Raw genomic sequence first — 11135 nt, 5'->3', positions numbered from 1 at the left:
CTCGTTTTTCAGCTCGTGAGTTGAGTTTTTCATTTCTGTTTGATTTGTTTTTATAGTTTCAATTTCCTTGGTAATATATTCTTTGTGTTCATTGAGTTGTTTTCTGATCTCCCTATATTGCCTTTCTGTGTTTTCTTGTATATCTCTGAGTATTTTTAAGATTTCTATTTTAAATTCTCTGTCATTTAGCTCCAAGGCTTCCAATATGTTAAGTCTTTTCTCCATAGATTTTTCCACATCTATTTGTGTTACCTCTCTTTCTTTTGTATCCATAATATTCGATTTCCTCTTTCTTATCGGCATCTGAGGGTGGTCTTATTGATAGCACTAATTAGAATTAATAAAGAGTAAAAAGTAAAAAAAAAAAAAAAGGTAAAACACCCCACAAAAAAAAAAACAGTAATAATTTATTATTTCCCCCTTTTTTTCTCTCTTCTCTTTCCCTCCTCTCCCCTCCTCAGGGAAATATCGTGCCTATAATGGAGGGCCTGATTTGGGGTGAAGAGTTCAAGGGGCAAAAAAAGGGAGTAGGGACCTACTAAATGCAAAAAAAAAAAAAAAAAAGGAAGAAAATCTTAGACAAGCATAAGATGATTTGCTTGTAAGTGATGGTCAACTAAGAGATATAATGAGAGGGATAAGAGGGAACCAGAAAAAAGGACCAAAAAAGAATAATAAAGAAGAAAAAATAAAAATAATAAGTGAAAATCTGTTGTATTAAGTGGAGCGAAGACTAAATACAATGGAGACCTTGGGTTGGGAGGACCCAAAATGCCACAAAAATAAACAAACAAGAAAAAAAAATAAAAACAAAAGCAAAAAAGAGAAATAAAGCCAAAAAAAAAGCCTTGAGTCCCAAATTAACTAATTTGTTCGTGATTGAGGATTATATAGGAGGAAAGTAAAATGAGAAAAGAAAAAACGAATAGAAAGGAAAAAATAAGAAAAAGAGAAAAACAAAGGAAGAAATAAAATAGGAAGAGAAAAAAACAAAATAAAGCAAGACAAAAAAAAAAAACAAAAACAAAAGAGGAGAGAGTGAGAGTTAAGTGTTTTGGAGTATAACCTTAAAGGAGGGTGAGGATGAAGAAGAAAAATAAAATGCAACACTCATGGGTAGTGTAGTTCAAGAAAGGGGAAGCATAAGATGGGCAGAGAATAGAAGGACCGAGGTGGAGGAAATAAAGGCAAAAAGATAGAAGAAACAAACAACAACAACAACAAAAAAAAATTAGTGGATCAAGTTGTAAAGTCTGTGGGTTTTTCTTGATTTTGAGAGGTTAACTTCTTCCTTTTTCTTTTCTCTCCCTCTTCCTGGTCGGTGACTCTGTACCCCAGGCTCTGCCCCTGTGTCACTCTTAGGTAGGGATTTGCAGTTGATGGGATTCTATGGCAATGTCATATAATTGGCTTTAGTCTTGCTGGAAGTAAAGGCTTGTTGGCGTTTGCAGGGTCCAACGATGAGAGAGTTTGCTTTCCTGGATTCTCTCTCCTAGTCCCCCCTTTCTGAATTAGCAGCCTGGTGATCCAGCTATAAGGCTGCAACTGCTTCTGCCTGGGGAGTAAGAGGCTCAAAGAGCTGGGAAATCCCCACTCTATCCCCACTCAGTGCAAGGCTTTGGGAAAGGCTCTGACAGTCAGGGCCTCCAGTGTAATCAGGCGGGGGTGGGAGTCAATTGTTGTCAAGGTGACTGTTCAGCGCCTATCATTTAGTTGGACCTCTCAACCCAGGCTTTCCACACTTTGTAGCCTGTTTTTGCAGGGAAGAAGAGGCACTAGTCTCTGCTTACGACTAGTGTAGTATAGACCTTATTATCTGCCAAGTCCTTCTCGTTAGTGTTTATCCCTGAATATGGAGGCTCTATCAATCAGAAGTTGCCCCCGCCCCTTTAGCGAGAGGCACTAAAAAATATCACGCCTCTTGTCTTGGATCGCTGAACTGAGAGAGATCTTATCAATTAGAACCGAGGGTGCGCAGATTTCATGGGTTAAGCTAATTTCAGTGATTGGGTCGCAGCTGTGCTTCCGAAGGTATTTTAGGCTGCCTGCGCGCACCCCTCCCCCAACGCTTGATTGTTAGCTTGAATGGCTGGGTGAGGTGCCCCGCCCATGGAGAGAATCTCCCAAGCCTCTCCCGCTCGCCCCGCCGCTGGCGGCTGGACCGCACCAGGCGCAGGATAATGGAGCCCCCTGGGTGTGCGGGCCAGCAGGGCGCCCTGGGCGCGTGGAATGCCCAAGGCACGCGCGCGAATGGGGCGCTCCGGGCACCGGTGGCCGGCGACCCCCACTCGCAGTGTGCGGGCCGCTGGGAACATCAGCGGTGCTCAACCGGACCGGGCGCGCGCGGCTGCTCGCGGCGGCTCGTGGCGGCCGCTCACGGCGGCGGCTCACGGGGGCTCGCGGCGGCTCGCGGTTCCCAAGTATATGGGCTGACTCACTGCAGGCGCACTTCCTTGCGGTTTGAAAGAACATCCCTGTGTTCGATTCCTCCACACCCTCGTCTCTCAGATTCAAGTGATAACAGTCCTTTCGCTATCAGTTTGTGTGGAACTCCGGAATGCTCCGAGGATAAATTTTTCTGTTTCTAGTTGATAAATTTGTTGTGATTTAGGGGAGAGCTGTCGGACGCGCTGCTCACGGCGCCATTTCCGTGACGTCACTCCACAGATTTTTTCTTATAATTGATTTCTAGTTTAATACCATTGTGGTTGGAGAAAATGCTTGATATAATTTCAATCTTTTAAAATTCATTGGGACTTGTTTTATGTGCTAACATGTGGTCTATCCTAGTAAATGCTCTATGTGTGCTTGAAAAAGTTGTGTTTGCTTCTGCTTTGGGGTGAAATGCTCTGAAGATATCTATCAAATCTGTCTGATCTAGTGTGTCATTTAAGGCTGCTGTTTCCTTGTTGACAGTGTCTGGATGATTTATCTGTCGATGTCAGTGGAGTGTTAAAGCCCCCTACAATTACTATATTAATGTTGATCTCTCCATTTATGCTTGTTAATATTTGTTTTATTAATTTAGGGGATCCTTTGTTGTATGCATAAATGTTTATAAGGATTATGTCCTCTTGTTAGATTGGTCCATTTATCATTATATAGATTACTTCCTTGTCTCTTGTTATAGCCTTTGCTTTAAAGTATATTTTGTCTGATGTAAGTATTGCTACCCCAACTTTTTTGTATTTCATTTGCATGAAATAGATTTTTCACCCTTTTTCTTTTAGTCTGTATGTGTCTTTGAATCTGAAATGAGTCTCTTATCAACAGCATATGTATGGGTCTTATTTTCTTATCCATTCAGCTACCTTGTGTCTTTTGATTGGAGCATTAAATTCACTTACATTTAAGTGATTATTGATAGGTATATAGTATTTTATAATTTATATCTATGTTCTCTCTCCACCATTTTTCTTAAATATGTTCATTTAATATTTCTTGTAATGCTGGTTTGGTGGTGATAAACTCTTTTAGCTTTTTCTGATTTGGGAAGCTCTTTATTTTTTCTTTTCTTTTCTTTTTTTTTCTTTCTGAAGCTGGAAACGGGGAGAGACAGTCAGACAGACTCCCGCATGCTCCCGACCAGGATCCACCCGGCACGCCCACCAGGGGGCGATGCTCTGCCCACCAGGGGGTGATGCTCTGCCCCTCCGGGGCGTCGCTCTGTTGCCACCAGAGCCACTCTAGCGCCTGGGGCAGAGGCCAAGGAGCCATCCCCAGCGCCCGGGCTATCTTTGCTCCAATGGAGCCTCAGCTCCGGGAGGGGAAGAGAGAGACAGAGAGGAAGGAGAGGGGGAGGGGTGGAGAAACAGATGGGCACTTCTCCTGTGTGCCCTGGCCGGGAATGGAACCCGGGACCCCTTGCACGCCAGGCCGACACTCTACCACTGAGCAAACCGGCCAGGGCGCTCTTTATTTTTTCTTTGATTCTAAATGATAGCTTTTCTCTGTAGAGTAGTCTTGGTTATAATCCCTTACTTTACATCATGTTGAATACAGGCAGCCCTCCTTGGTTATGAATGAGATAGGTTCTGTAAGTTTGAAAATGTTTAAGTATTTATATGCACAGAAAGGTAAAAATAAAGACTATGTTAAGAAAAACATCTAAGTTGCAGTTCATAGGTAAATATACTTGTTCTAACTTACATACAAATTCAGCTGAAGAACAAACCTACAGAACCTATCTTGTTTGTAACCCAGGGACTGTCTGTACTTCTTGCCAATCCTTTCTGGCCTGTAAAATTTCTCTTGAGAAATCAGCTGACAGTCTTATGGGAGCTCTCTTGTAGGTAACTAGCTGCTAGTCTCTTGCTGCTTTTAAGATTCGCTCTTTGTCTTTAACCTCTGGCTTTTTAATTATGCTGTGTCTTGGTGTGGGCCTCTCTGGATTCATCTTGTAAGAAACTCTGTCCTCTTCCGGGACTTCTGTGTTTATTTCCTTCACCAGGTTAGGGAAGTTTTCAGTCATTATTTCTTCAAATAGGCTTTTAACTCATTGCTTTCTCCCTTTTCCTTCTTGTGCCTTTATAATGTGGATATTGATACGCTTGATGTTGTCCCAGAGGTCCTATAAATTATACTAACTTTTTGATTCTTTTTTTGTTTCTTGTTCTGATTGGGTGATTTCCACTGCATTGTCTTCCAAGTTGCTGATTCAATTCTTCGCTTCATTTAATCTGCTGTTCCTTTCTTTTAGTATATTCTTCATTTTAGTTACTGTATTATTCATTTCTGACTTTTAAAAATAATTTCTATCTCCTTTTTTATGTTTTTGATCTCTTTGTTGAAGTTCTCACTGAAGTGATCTATTCTTCTCCTAAGTTCATTAGACATCCTAATAACCAGGTGTTTTTTTTTTAAACTCTGTATCTAGTAGCTTGCTTGTCTCCATTTTGTTTAGTCTTTTTCTAGAGTTTTCTCCTATTCTTTCATTTAAGACATGTTTTTTGTTTCCTCACTTTGGCTGCCTCCTGTCTGTTTTGATGTATTAGGCAGATCTACTACATCTCCTAGTCTTGGCAGGATGGCCTTGTATAGTAGGTCCTCTGTGGCCAAATCATGCAGTCTCCTTAGTCACCTGAATCAACGGCCCCAGGAGTTTTCTTCTGTGGGTTGTGTGTACCCTCCTGTTATAGTTGCAACTTAATTGCTGTGGCACATAACTAGGTGGGGTTGACCCTCAAACTGACTTGCTTTGAGTACTGGTCATGACCACAGTAGGGGCTGACCCCACAAATCAGGATTTGTCCCAGTAGAGCTTTGGGCGTTCCATTTGTGGTGCTCATTTGGTGGTGTTCTGTTGTGGTCTGAAGCCAGCTACCACGTGTGTTAGTTCTTGGCCTCTGGGGAGGGGCTCTGCTGCAGGCCGATGTCAGCTGCTTATATCTGGCCTAGTGCTACAAAGTGGCTTTCAGTTTGTAGCTGCCTGTGCCGGGCCCAGAGGTATCTGGGAAAGGCCATGCTGTGACTCGAGGCTGGATGCCACCAGCGCTGGGCCTGAGACCACTCAGCAAGAGGCACAGGGAACACTGAGTGTTTGTGAGTGAGTCTGTGCATAGGCTCTTTAAGAAGATGCTTGGTTTTGAGTTTCACTGTGATGGAATCCTTGCTAAGTTTGGATGGGGCTGGGTCTCAGGGATGGACCACTGTGGGATGAGCAGTGTTCACAAGGTTAGTGTAGATTCAGATTTGGTACCTGCCTGCAGGCTGTGTGGAGGGAGGGCTCAACCAGAGGCAGATTAAGGTCAGTTGAGGTCCTGGGTGCAAAAGAAAATATTGGGTCCCTTAAAAAAAAGAGAGAGACAGGGAAAATAAAAATACATGTTAACCCTATTTTTTTTTTTGTGTGTGTATTTTTCTGAAGTTGGAAATGGGGAGGCAGTCAGACAGACTCCCGCATGCGCCCGACTGGGATCCATCCAGCATGCCCACCAGGGGGCGATGCTCTGCCCATCTGGGGCGTTGCTCTGTTGCAACCAGAGCCATTCTAGCGCCTGAGGCAGAGGCTATAGAGCCATCCCCAGCACCCGGGCCAACTTTGCTCCAATAGAGCCTTGGCTGCAGGAGGGGAAGAGAGAGACAGAGAGGAAATAGAGGGAGAGGAGTGGAGAAGCAGATGGGTGCTTCTCCTGTGTGCCTTGGCTGGGAATCGAACCTGGGACTCCTGCACGCCAGGCCGACACTCTACTACTGAGCCAACTGGCTAGGGCCTTAACCATATTTTTAAATAAATAAAAAATATTATGTACTATTAAAGTTAAAATTGCACATATGAAATCAAACTTGGTGTCATTAGAAAAAAGTGTAAAGTTGGGGTTTTGCAGGGTCCTTCAGTAGTCAGGACCCAGGGTGTGTGCCTGGTACCCCCGCCATTAAATTCGCCTCTGGGCTCAACACAGAAACAGTTGTGGTCCTTGCCTTGAAGCTATCCAATTCAGTTTCTCCTCCTATGTAGCTGGCATTTTTTGAGCTTTTGTCCCTTTGCTGGAGTTTAGAGTGAGTATCTGTAAGTGAGGGAGTCTGTGCACTGGCTCTTTAAGAGGACACCTGAGTTTCAAGGATTCCTCCATCTCACCAGGACAGAATCACCACTGATATTAACAGTCCGCTCCCATGGAGACTCCTCTTTCTAGCAGTGAAGCCATGGGATAGGGAGTCCTGTGTAGTGCTGGGTCTCCTCACTCTGCAGGGGAATCTCTGCAGCCAAGATATTCCTCCTAAATCTCAACTGCCGCATGTGGGTGTGAGACCAGCCCTGTTTTATGTCTCTGACCCTCCAACCAGTCTTTTTTTTTTTTTTTTTTACCTGAGAGGAGAGGAAATAGAGAGATAGAGAGATAGACTCCTGCATGCTTCCTGACTGGGATCCACCCAGGAACCCCCATCTGGGGCCAATGCTTGAATCAACCAAGCTATCCTCAGCACCTGAGGCTAATGCTCAGACTAACCAAGCTACCCTCAATGCCCAGGGTGATGCTTGAGCCAATCGAGCCACTGGCTGTGAGAGGGGAAGAGAGAGAGAAGGGGGAGAGGAAGGGGAAGAAGAGAAGTAGATGGTTGTCTCTCATGTGTGCCCTAACTGGGGATCGAACCTGGAACATCCACATGCCAGACTGCACACCACTCCTCCTCCAGGACATGTGTCTGGGTTCTAGGGGTAAAAAAAGTGGGTGGTGAGAAAAAGGCACATGTTGAGAAATACCACACAGGATTTGGGTGTGAGGCTGCACTGCTTGGAGCCTATCATTGTTCACCAGAGTCCACAGCCATGACTCCCTGGGCTGCACCTGGCTGGACTACATTTCCCAGCCTCTTTTGCAATTTGATATAACTGAGTCCTGGTCAATGGGATGTGAGCAGAGGTGATGGCGGCACTTCCAGCCATGGCCCTTTGGAACCTCCCTTGTTCAATCCTTGCTTTCTTCCTCCATTTGCCACAAAACACAGAGGACTCTGGGGTCTTGTGGCAAGAGTGGAAGGAGACTAGGTTTATGAATGGCTGTGTGGAGCCAACACCCCTTTGGGTTGTGCTGAGAGTGAGACATAAACTTTAGTGTGTTCAGTCAATGAGATCTAGGTGCTTATCTATATAGTGGCTAGTGTCACCATAACAAATGTAGATATTTTCTCCCCTTGCTGCCAACTGCTATGCAGGTGTGGCATCTCAATGCTTGGGACAATGCTGGCCCCTGCGAGTGGGTGGAGGGCACCACGGTGGGCCCTGAGGACTGGCCAATGGGGAGGCATGCAGGAGAAGGGTAGCTGCCACCTAGCAGAGGGGTGATGCTGGGTGGAGGCCCAGTGATAGCTGACTGGACTTGTACTTTGTACCTGAACACACATGACATGCTTCCTGGGGATAACCAGAAACGCCACCATACTTTGTGGATAGTCCTGCAATTACAGTGAGGTAGAAATGTGGATTATTACTCTAGTGCTCTACCTTTACATTCAGTGTGTAATAGAATAGTGCCTGGCAAGTAGTGACGGCCTCTTCAGTGTGGATATTTACGGCTCTGAGGCTGGTGTGACTAGGAAAAACATCGAACCCAAACCCATGATGCATTTCTCCAGAGCTGTGCCTTCTCTTTCCCGCTTGTCTTCCTCTCCCGGATGTAGCACAGCACCCTGCAGAACTATAAGATGCAAACAGGGTGACATTTTAGAGGCGACGTGGTTTCTCTTCCACATTGTATGTAGACCGGGGAAACCAAAACAGAGGGATATTAATGACTCCAGAGCCGGCTGTCGCATTAGGCCCAGAGATGGCATAGCGCTAAGTTTGTGTTAGTGTCACAGCTGGCCACAGCCTAGGTCTCCTGACTTTCCAGCCAGGGCTCTCAAAACTAGAAAGATAACAAAATTCTGATTAAAAAAAAAAAAGCAAAAGAGATATCACTTATATTCCCAATACTAGGCAACCATTTTTTTTCTTTCTTTTTTCTTTTTCTTCAGGGACTGTGCAAACACAGTCCCTCACTCCCACAAACGATGCAGTTGAGTTTCCCACATTTGGGGAAATCACAGGGGTCAGCCTGCCCAAGTGCAGTATGTGAACCTCACCCTGGGAAAACCATCTTTATGATCATGGTGTCTCCCCTGCCAGGTAAATATAGGCACAGGCAACTATTGTTAACATTTTAGTCTATATCCTTCCAGCCTTTTTTTCTTATGTGCATACACACACACATTACATACATAGAATAAGATATGCAATATATTTATACTACATACAGAATATAATATATTATATATACATATAAAACTAAAAGGAAAATGAATTCACACGGTACATATCACCTTGTAAATAAACCACAGAATTATTTTTTATGTATTAAATATTTTGCAATATTTTGTATGGCTGTACCATCATTTATTTATCCGATGGCTACTATTAAACAACAAATTACTTTCAATTTTTGCTATTGTAAACACCTCTGAAGTAAAGGTTTACCACTGCACATTGATGACTTTTTAGATAAAGTCCTGCATGTGGAATTTTTGGATCCAAAAATAAGAAAAAAATTCTAAAACTTTTGATATGTATAAACACATTGGTTTCTAGCAAGCCTGTGCTGATGTATCCTTTCATCAGTGGTGAACGAATATGAATGCCCATTCATTCGTGCCCTTGCCAAGACTGGGCGGCATCACTTTCCCAGGACTTCTTTCATTCCTGGGCTGTGCCATGGGGAGGAAAGCAAACCTCTTTCTAGGCTGCCAGGTCTGTTCCTCCCTGTGAGTGGGTGAGCTTTGGCATTCTAGGCCAAGCTTAGGTGGGGGCACTGGCAGTGGGAGTGGATGGCTGGCAGGTGGTGGTGCTCCGGAGAAAGAGGGCTGGGAGCTCTCCCCTGGGCATCGGAACCCCCTTTGGAGTTCTGGCCATAGAGCCCAATGGTGTAGGCACGTGGTCTTTTTTCTGATAGGTTGGGCCAGTGTCTTGCTGGAGACGCAGATGGGTGAGGCTGAAACAAAGGTGGACACCACCAGTTGTTGGCTCCAGGAGCTGTAACAAAAGCAAATATTTGGAGGCTGGGATTGCTTCTCTTTCTCCTTGAAATCAGCAGACTCTCGGAGGCTGGGATTAATTTGAAGAAATTTACTAGCAGAGTTTGTGGCAGATAAAACAGTTTGCTTATTTCACACTTGTATGGCCACCTGCTAGGAACTGTTTGTTCAGTTTCAGATTCTTTAATTAAAATCAACATAAAACAGATTGAAAACATCCCAAGAAGGGGATGCTTGATTTGCTGGAGGATATTGCAAAAAGATGGAGCAAATTGGTTCAAAAAGTGCTTTGTCACCAAGCAAGCAGGCGGGTGGGAACGTGCAGCCTGGATAAGTGTGGTGTTCGAGTGTGCGCATGCGTGTGTGCGAGTGGCTGTTGGGAGGAGTAGAGCACTCTCACAAGTCTTCTTCCCACTTTGGGTATTTTCCATAATGATAATGGGCTGGGTGGAAAAGAGAGAGGCCCTTTTGCTTTCACTATTGGGGAAATGTTTTTCTTCTAACAGTTACTGAATCTGTGTCAGGAACTGTGACTAACACGTAATCCCTCATCTCAAGAAGCTCAGACTCCTATGAGAGAGACAGGAAAGTGAAATAGAAATTATAATCCAGTTTGCAGTTTGTGCTAAGGGTGGCCATAAGGGTTGATGCCAGGTAGTATGGGAGCCCACAGAGGGAAGGCCCCACCCTGAACTGTGAAAATAGTGAGGGCACAGGTCATATATCTGAAAAGAAATGACATCCATCATGCTAGACAAGATCTGATGAATGGCTAGAAACAATTCAGGTTAAAATGATGTATCGGTTAGCTATTACCACAATTTGCTGTGTAAGAAACATCTATAGTTTCTCAGTGGCATATTTAGTTTTTGCTTCTGCGAGTTGACTGAGGGTCAGCTGATCTAAGCTGGGCCTGATTAGGCAACTCTGCTGTGTGAGTCCCTTATTCAGCTCCTGGGACCAGCAGGCTAACCTGAATGTGATCTGCTAATGGTGATGGAAAAAGCACAAACATGTAGGCCCAACCACCCAACCACTTTTTAAATGTTAGTCATGTCACTCCTGCTAAAATTCCATTGGCCAAAGCAAGTCCTGTGTCTGAACATAAGATCAAAGGGAATTGAAATCTATTCTACTTCTTTAGTAGGATAATATCCTCCTCCTCTTTAGAACGTTGGTCATTAATGCAATCTAATCACATGAGATGGATACATGGTGGAGGGGAGACGCTACAGGATAAGGGAACAAAATGCACAGGATAGGGCTTGGTGCATGGCAACCTGTCCGGTAGAGCATTGAATACATAAGAATGTGCGCTCCTGGAAGGGCCTGAAGGAGGAGATGAGGGAGGCCCTTGTCTGTCAGCAAAGCTTTCCAATTTTATCCTGGAGAAAGTGAGGAAGCACTGATGGGTTTTGAGCCAGGGAGTGACATGGTCAGTTTATACCTTAGAGTAATCACTCTGGCTTCAAAGCAGAGAATAGAATGTAGGGGTCAGAGAGGGAAGGTTAGAAGACCAGTTAGGACACTTTGAGTCACCCAAGCTTCCCTGTTCTTGTGATTAGGAGACTCATGTCAATAGCCTGCTCCTGCTTTTATAACAGTTTTTTGAAATGCTCACCAAT

The 11135-nt window shown here is 44.3% G+C and overlaps 1 non-coding gene across 1 annotated transcript; it reads right to left on the bottom strand.

The window, feature by feature from the left end:
• Positions 1–8453: 8453 nt before the first annotated feature.
• LOC136321383 (U1 spliceosomal RNA) lies at positions 8454–8616 on the bottom strand. The gene has a single exon (XR_010728641.1). It is a non-coding gene; the product is annotated as a U1 spliceosomal RNA (small nuclear RNA).
• Positions 8617–11135: the final 2519 nt, after the last annotated feature.

Source organism: Saccopteryx bilineata, chromosome 1 (genome assembly GCF_036850765.1).
Source record: "Saccopteryx bilineata isolate mSacBil1 chromosome 1, mSacBil1_pri_phased_curated, whole genome shotgun sequence".
NCBI lineage: Eukaryota > Metazoa > Chordata > Mammalia > Chiroptera > Emballonuridae > Saccopteryx > Saccopteryx bilineata.
The sequence above is the reverse complement of the archived record's forward strand: the minus strand, read 5'-3'. Positions and strand labels throughout refer to the sequence as shown.